The sequence below is a fragment of the Psammomys obesus genome, unplaced genomic scaffold, assembly GCF_907164565.1.
Source record: "Psammomys obesus unplaced genomic scaffold, mPsaObe1.curated_primary_1811, whole genome shotgun sequence".
Lineage (NCBI taxonomy): Eukaryota > Metazoa > Chordata > Mammalia > Rodentia > Muridae > Psammomys > Psammomys obesus.
In genome coordinates this window covers 61,952,724-61,959,062 of record NW_026585504.1, presented here as the reverse complement: position 1 = coordinate 61,959,062, position 6,339 = coordinate 61,952,724, and the positions used below count along the sequence as shown (strand labels likewise).

The window sequence follows — 6,339 nt, the reverse complement described above, 5'->3', positions numbered from 1 at the left end:
TGTGCTATCATGTTAAAAGTCTAGCACTTAGGCTTTGGAGATTTGGCTCAGCAGTTAAAAGTATGTCCTACTCTCGCAGAAGACCCACATTTCTTTCTCAGCACCCATGTCAAGTGGCTCATAATCACTTCCAGTTCCAGGGATCCAACTCCCACTTTTAGCCTTTACATGATGCCATAAACTCACAGAGGCACATAATACCCATAAATATTTTGAAAAAGACTTTCCCCACATAAGTGCTGGGAAGACCATCTCTAATTCAGGACAAAATGAGAAAGGAAAAGATTCATATCAACATAGTCATCTTTGGACAGGCAGATCCGGGCAAGTCCATTATCTCTAACCATCTGATCTACACATCTGGTGGAATCCATAAATAAACCTTTGAGAAGCTTGAAAAGAAAGCTGCTAAGATGGGAAAAGGCTCCTTCAAGTGTGTCTAAACCTTAGAGAAACTGAAAGCTGAGCATAAATGAGGTATCACTATGGACATCTTGTGGAAATTTCAGACAACGAAAGAGTATGTGACTATTACTGACACGTAAGAACACAGAGACCTTAAAAAAGATGACATGACTACACATCTCAGGCTGACAGTGCTGTTGTTACTGCTGCTGCTGATGGTGAATTTGAAGCTGGTATCTTCAAGTATGAGCCAATCCAGAAGACAATGGGTATGAAACAGATAACTGTTGGTGTCAACAAAATGTATTTCACCGAGCCACCCCAAAGCCTGAACATATATGACTTGCGAAGGAAGTCAGTTTCTACATTAAGAAAATTTGCTACCCTGATACAGTATCGTTTGTTCCAGTTTCTAGTTGCTATAGTTACTTGCTGGAGCACCATGCTAAAATGCCATGTTTGAAGGAATGGAAGGTCACCTGTAAAGAAGATGGTGTGGATAGAACCACACTTTTGGGAGCCATAGGATTGTTTCTATCATCAGCTGTCAAACTGGCAAGCCTTTGCCACTGCCCCTCCAGAATGTCTATAAAATTGATGGTATTGGTAATGTTCCTGTGGGCTGAGTGTGTACTCATGTTCTCAAACCTGGAATGGTGGTTCTCTATCCCACAGTTAATGTCACAACTGAAGCAAAGCCTGCTAAAATGCACACTGTGAGGTTTTAAGTCAAATTCTTTCTGGGGGCAGTGTAGGCTTCAATATAACGAACAAATCTTTCAAAGATATTAGACAGGACAACATTGTTAGAGGCAGCAAAAAATGACCCACCAATGGAAGCAGCTGGCTCCACTGCTCCAGTAATTACTAAGGACCCTGAGCATTTATTTAAGTGCTTCTCAGCCATTAAATATTCCTGTGTTGAGAAGTCCCTGTTTAGTTCTTTATCCCATTTTTAAATTGGATTGTTTCATTTGATTTCTTGAGTTCTTTATATAGTCTGTATATTAGCCCTCTGTTGGATGTAGAGTTCCTGAAGATATTTTCCCAGTCTGTAGCCTGTCATTTTGTTCTATTGACATTGCCCTTTGATTTACAAAAAGCTTTTCAGTTTCATGAGGTCCCATTTATTGATTGTTGATCTTAGAGCCTGTGCTGTTGGTGTTCTGTTCAAGAAGTTGTCTCTTGTACTAATGAGTTCAAGGATCTTCCCAATTTTTCTTCTAACAGATTAGTGAGTCTGGTTTTATGTTGAGGTCTTTGATCCACTTGGACTTTACTTTTGTGCAGGGTGATAGATATCGATCTATTTGCATTTTTCTACAAGTAGACTTCGAGAGAAACAAGCACCATTTGTTGAAGATGCTATCTTTTTTCCATTGTATGGTTTTGACTCTTTTGTTGAAAATCAGGTGTCCATAAGGGTGTGGGTTTTTTCTGGGTCTTTGATCAAATTCCATTGATCCACCAGTCAGTTTTTATGCCAGTACCATTTTTATTACTGTTGGATTTTACAGCTTGAGATCAGGCATGAAGACACCTCCATGATATCTTTTATTTTACAGGATCATTTTAGCTATTCTGGGTTTTTTGTTTTTCCATATGAACTGAGAATTGTTCTTTCCAGTTTTGTAGAGAATTGTGTTGGTATTTTGATGGGAATTGAATTGAATCTGTAGATTGTGGGATGACCATTTTTACTATGTTAATCCTATTGATCCATGAAGATAGGAGAGCTTTCCATCTTCTGATATATCTTCTTAATTTTTTTCTTCAGTTACTTGATTTTTTTTTTATACAAGACTTTCGCTTGCTTGGTTAGAGTTACACCAAGGTATTTCATGATTTTTGTGGCTGTTGTGAAGGATGTTGTTTCTCTGATTTCTTTCTCAGCACGTTTGTCTTTTGTATACGAGAGGGCTACTAATTTTTTTTAGTTAATTTTGTATCCAGCTACTTACCAGATGTAGGAATTCTCTGATAGAATTTCTGCATTCATTCATGTATACTATAATATCATCTATGAATAGTGACTTTAACTTCTTCCTTTCTCATTTGTATCCCCTTGACCTCCTTTAGTTGTCTGATTGTTCTATCTAAGACTTTAAGTACTATATTGAAGAGATACAGAGAGAGTGGGCAGCCTTGCCTTATCTCTGATTTCAGTGAGATTGATTTAAGTTTCTGTCTGTTTAGTTTGATATTGGCTATAGGCTTGTTACATACTAACTTTACTATGTTTAGTTATGTGCCTTGTATCTCTGATCTCTCTGAGACTTTAAACATGAATGGGTGTTGGATTTTTGTCAAATGCTTTATCAGCATTTAGGAGATAATAATGTGTTTTTTTTTCTTTCAGTTTATTTATATGGTGGATTACATTGATGGATTTCAGTATATAGAAATTTCAGTATATTGAACTACCCTGCATGCCTGGGATGAAGCCTACTTGGTCATGCTGGATGATATCTTTGATGTGTTCTTGTATTCAGATTGAAAGTACTTTACTGAGCATTTTCACATCAATGTTCATAAGGGAAATTGGTCTGAAATTAACTTTCTGGCATTGTTGGGTCTTTGTGTGGTTTAGGTATCAAGGTGACTCTAGCCTCATAGAGTAAGTTTGGTAATGTTCCTATTTTGTGAAATAGTTTGAAGAGTATTGAAATTAGCTCTTCTGTGAAGGTCTGGTAGAATTTGACTGAAACCATCTGGCTCTAGGCCTTCTTTGGATGGGAAAAACTTTATGACTGTTTCTATTTCCTTAGGGGACATAGGACTATTTGATTTATTTACTTAATCTTTATTCAATTTTGATTAAGTGGAGTCTATTAAGAAAATTATTCATTTCATTTAGATTTTCAAATTTTGTGGCATACAGGCTTTTGAAATAAGACCTAATAATTCTTTGGATTTCTTCAGTGTCTGTCCTTAAGTCCTCCTTTTCATTTCTGATTTTGTTGATTTGAATAGTGTCTCTTCCTTTTAGTTAGTTTGTTAAGGGTCTGTCTATCTTGTTGATATTTCTCAAAGAGCCAGTTCTTTTTTTAAAATTATTATTTGAATTGTTTGTTTCTAATTTTTTGACATCAGCCTTGAGTTTGATTATTTCTAGCCATCTACTCCTCTTGGGTGTGTCTAGGGCTTTTAGGTGTTCCATTAAGTTGCCTGTATGAGATGTCTTAAATTTCTTTATGAAGGCACTTTGTGCTGTGAAACTTTTCTCTTAGCATTGCTTTCATTTTGTCCCATAAGTTTGGCTAAGTTGTGCCTTCATTTTCATTGAATTTCAGAGAGTCTTCAATATCTTCCTTTATTTCTTCCCTGACCCAGCTTTCGTTGAATAGAGAGTTGTTTAGTTTCCTTGCTTGGGTAGGCTTTTTGCTATTTCTGTTATTCTTGAGTTCTAGTTTTCGATTATGGTGGTCTGATAGGATACTAGTGATTATTTCAATTTTCATGTACTTTTTGAGGCTTGCTTTGTGCCTGACTATATGGTCAATTTTTCAGAAGATTACGTGAGTTGCTGAGAAAGAGGTATGTTCTCTTGCTTTGGGGTGAAAAGTTTTGTAGACATTTATTAGGTGCATTTGATTGAAGACCTCTGTTAGTGTCATTATTTCTTTATACATCTTCTGACTCAATGATCTGTTCCTTGGTGAGACTGGGGTGTTGAAGTCTCTCACCATTAATATGTTGGGATCTATGTGTGATTTAAGCTTTAATATATATAATAGATAATATATTATCTATTGTTATTCATATATAATGAATGCAGGTGCCCTTGTATTTGGGGTATAGATGTTCAGGATTGTGATGTCCTCATGGTGGATTTGTCCTTTGATGAGAATGAAATGTCCTTTCCATCTCTTTTGATTAATTTTAGTTGAAAATCTATTTCATTAGATATTAGGATGACTACTCCATCTTGTTTCTTGTGTCCCTTTGCTTGGAAAAGCTTTTACCAGACCTTTACTCTAAGGTAGTGTCTTTTTTGTAGAGGTGTGCTTCTTGAACACATCAGAATGATAGATCCTGTTTCCATAACCATTCTGTTAGTCTATGCTATTGAAGAGTTCAGTCCATTGATATTGAACGGTATTAGTGACCAATGAATGTTAGTTCCTTTATTATGGACTTGGTGGTGATAATGTTTTTGTGTGCTTGTTTTATTTTTATTTGTGTGTGTGTGTGTGTGAAGTTATCTATACCCTGTGCTTTCTTAGATGTAGTTGATCTCGTTGGGTTGGAGTTTTCCTTCTATTATGTTCTATAGGGCTGGGTTGCTTCCTAGATATTGTTTAAATTTAATTTTGTAATGAAATATTTTGTTTTCTCCATCTATGTTGTTGAAAGTTTTGCTGGGTATAGTAGCTCTGGATTGTATCTGTGGTCTCTTTGTTTCTGCATGATGTCTGTCCAGGCACTTCTGGCTTTCATAGTCTCTGTTGAGAAGTCTCATGTAATTCTTGTAAGTGTAGCTTAATATATTGCTTGGCCTTTTTCCTTTGCAGCTTTTAATATTTTTTCTCTGTTCTTTAGATTTAGTGTTTTTATTATTATTTAGCAGAAGGAATTTATTTTCTGTTCTAGCCTATATGATATTTTGTAAGCCTTTTGTATGTTTAAGTGCATCTTTTTCTTCAAGTTGGGGAAATTTTTTTCTGTGATTATCTAGAAAATATTCTTTGGACCTTGGACCTGGAATCTTATTTTTTATTTACTCCTCTTACTCTTAGGTTTTGTCTTTGCATGGAGTTCTTGGATATTTTGTGTCAGTAACTCTTCCGTTTTTATGTTTTCTCTGAAAGATGTATAGATTTCTTTAACTGTATCTTCAATGCCTGAGATTCTGACCTCCATCTCTTGTATTCTGTTGGTGATGCTTATCTTTGTGGTTTCTGATCTCTTCTTGAAGTTTTTCATCTCCAGGGTTTTCATGATTTGTGTTTTCTTTATTGATTCTTATTCTGTTTTCATGTCTATAATGATTTTATTCATTTCCTCCACCTGTTTGATTGTGGATTCCTGTCTGGCCACAATGGCCTCTATTTGTTTGTTTGGATTTGTTTGTATCTCTTTGAGAGTTCTGTGTGTGTGTGGTTTTTTTATGTGTCTCTAATAACTGCATAAGCATATATTTCAGATCATTTTTCTGTGTTTCAGCCACATTAAAATTTTCAGTGATTTTGAGGTTTTCGGATGAAGCCATGATGTCCTGGTTTTTGTTGACTGTGTTCTTTTGTTGAATGTGTCCAGCCATTAGCCATCTGGTTGTCCTTAGCCCTGGATGTTTGTTCCTGCAGCCTGTACTGCAGACTGGGTCTCCCTGTCTCTGAATCCTGGAGTAGTCTTCAGGAAAACAAGAGAGGTCCAGGGACGCAAGAATGAGTGCTGACTATTCGGATGCAGCAGACTCTGTGTTCTTGGGCTGTGCAATTTCAGATCCGGGATCTGTATGCTTTTCTTTTTCACCTGGCATCCACAGACTAATCAGCATATCCCTGGTGCGGATGCTGAGATGCTGTCCCAGGAATCCTGATGCTGTCCTCAGGGGAGCCGTAGGGAACTGATGTCTGGCTGCTGGAATGGAGGGTCCCTGGACTTGGTCCTCCACTCACAATTATTGGAGTGTGAGGAACATGCAGAGGGCCCATAGTTGGCAACTTTCAGACCTGGGAAGCAGCCAGTGGGGGCCTGAATCCAACTCACCCCAAATGCCCCAAGAATCCTGATGCTGCCCACAGTGGACTAGACAGGACCCGATGTCTGGCTTCTACAGTAAAGTGTCTCAGGACCTTCTACAGGAACAAGAAGGAGTATGCAAAATGTGAAAGGGGTTCACAGTTTGTGACTCTTGGAACTGGGAGGCAGCCATGGGGGCCCTGGATATAATCGAACAGAACTCAGGAGTTCCAGGAACATCAAAGTGAA

The 6,339-nt window shown here is 37.4% G+C and overlaps 1 pseudogene; it reads left to right on the top strand.

The window, feature by feature from the left end:
* The first annotated feature begins 269 nt into the window (after positions 1-269).
* On the top strand, positions 270-5,580 carry LOC129673443 (elongation factor 1-alpha 1-like; annotated as a pseudogene).
* Positions 5,581-6,339: the final 759 nt, after the last annotated feature.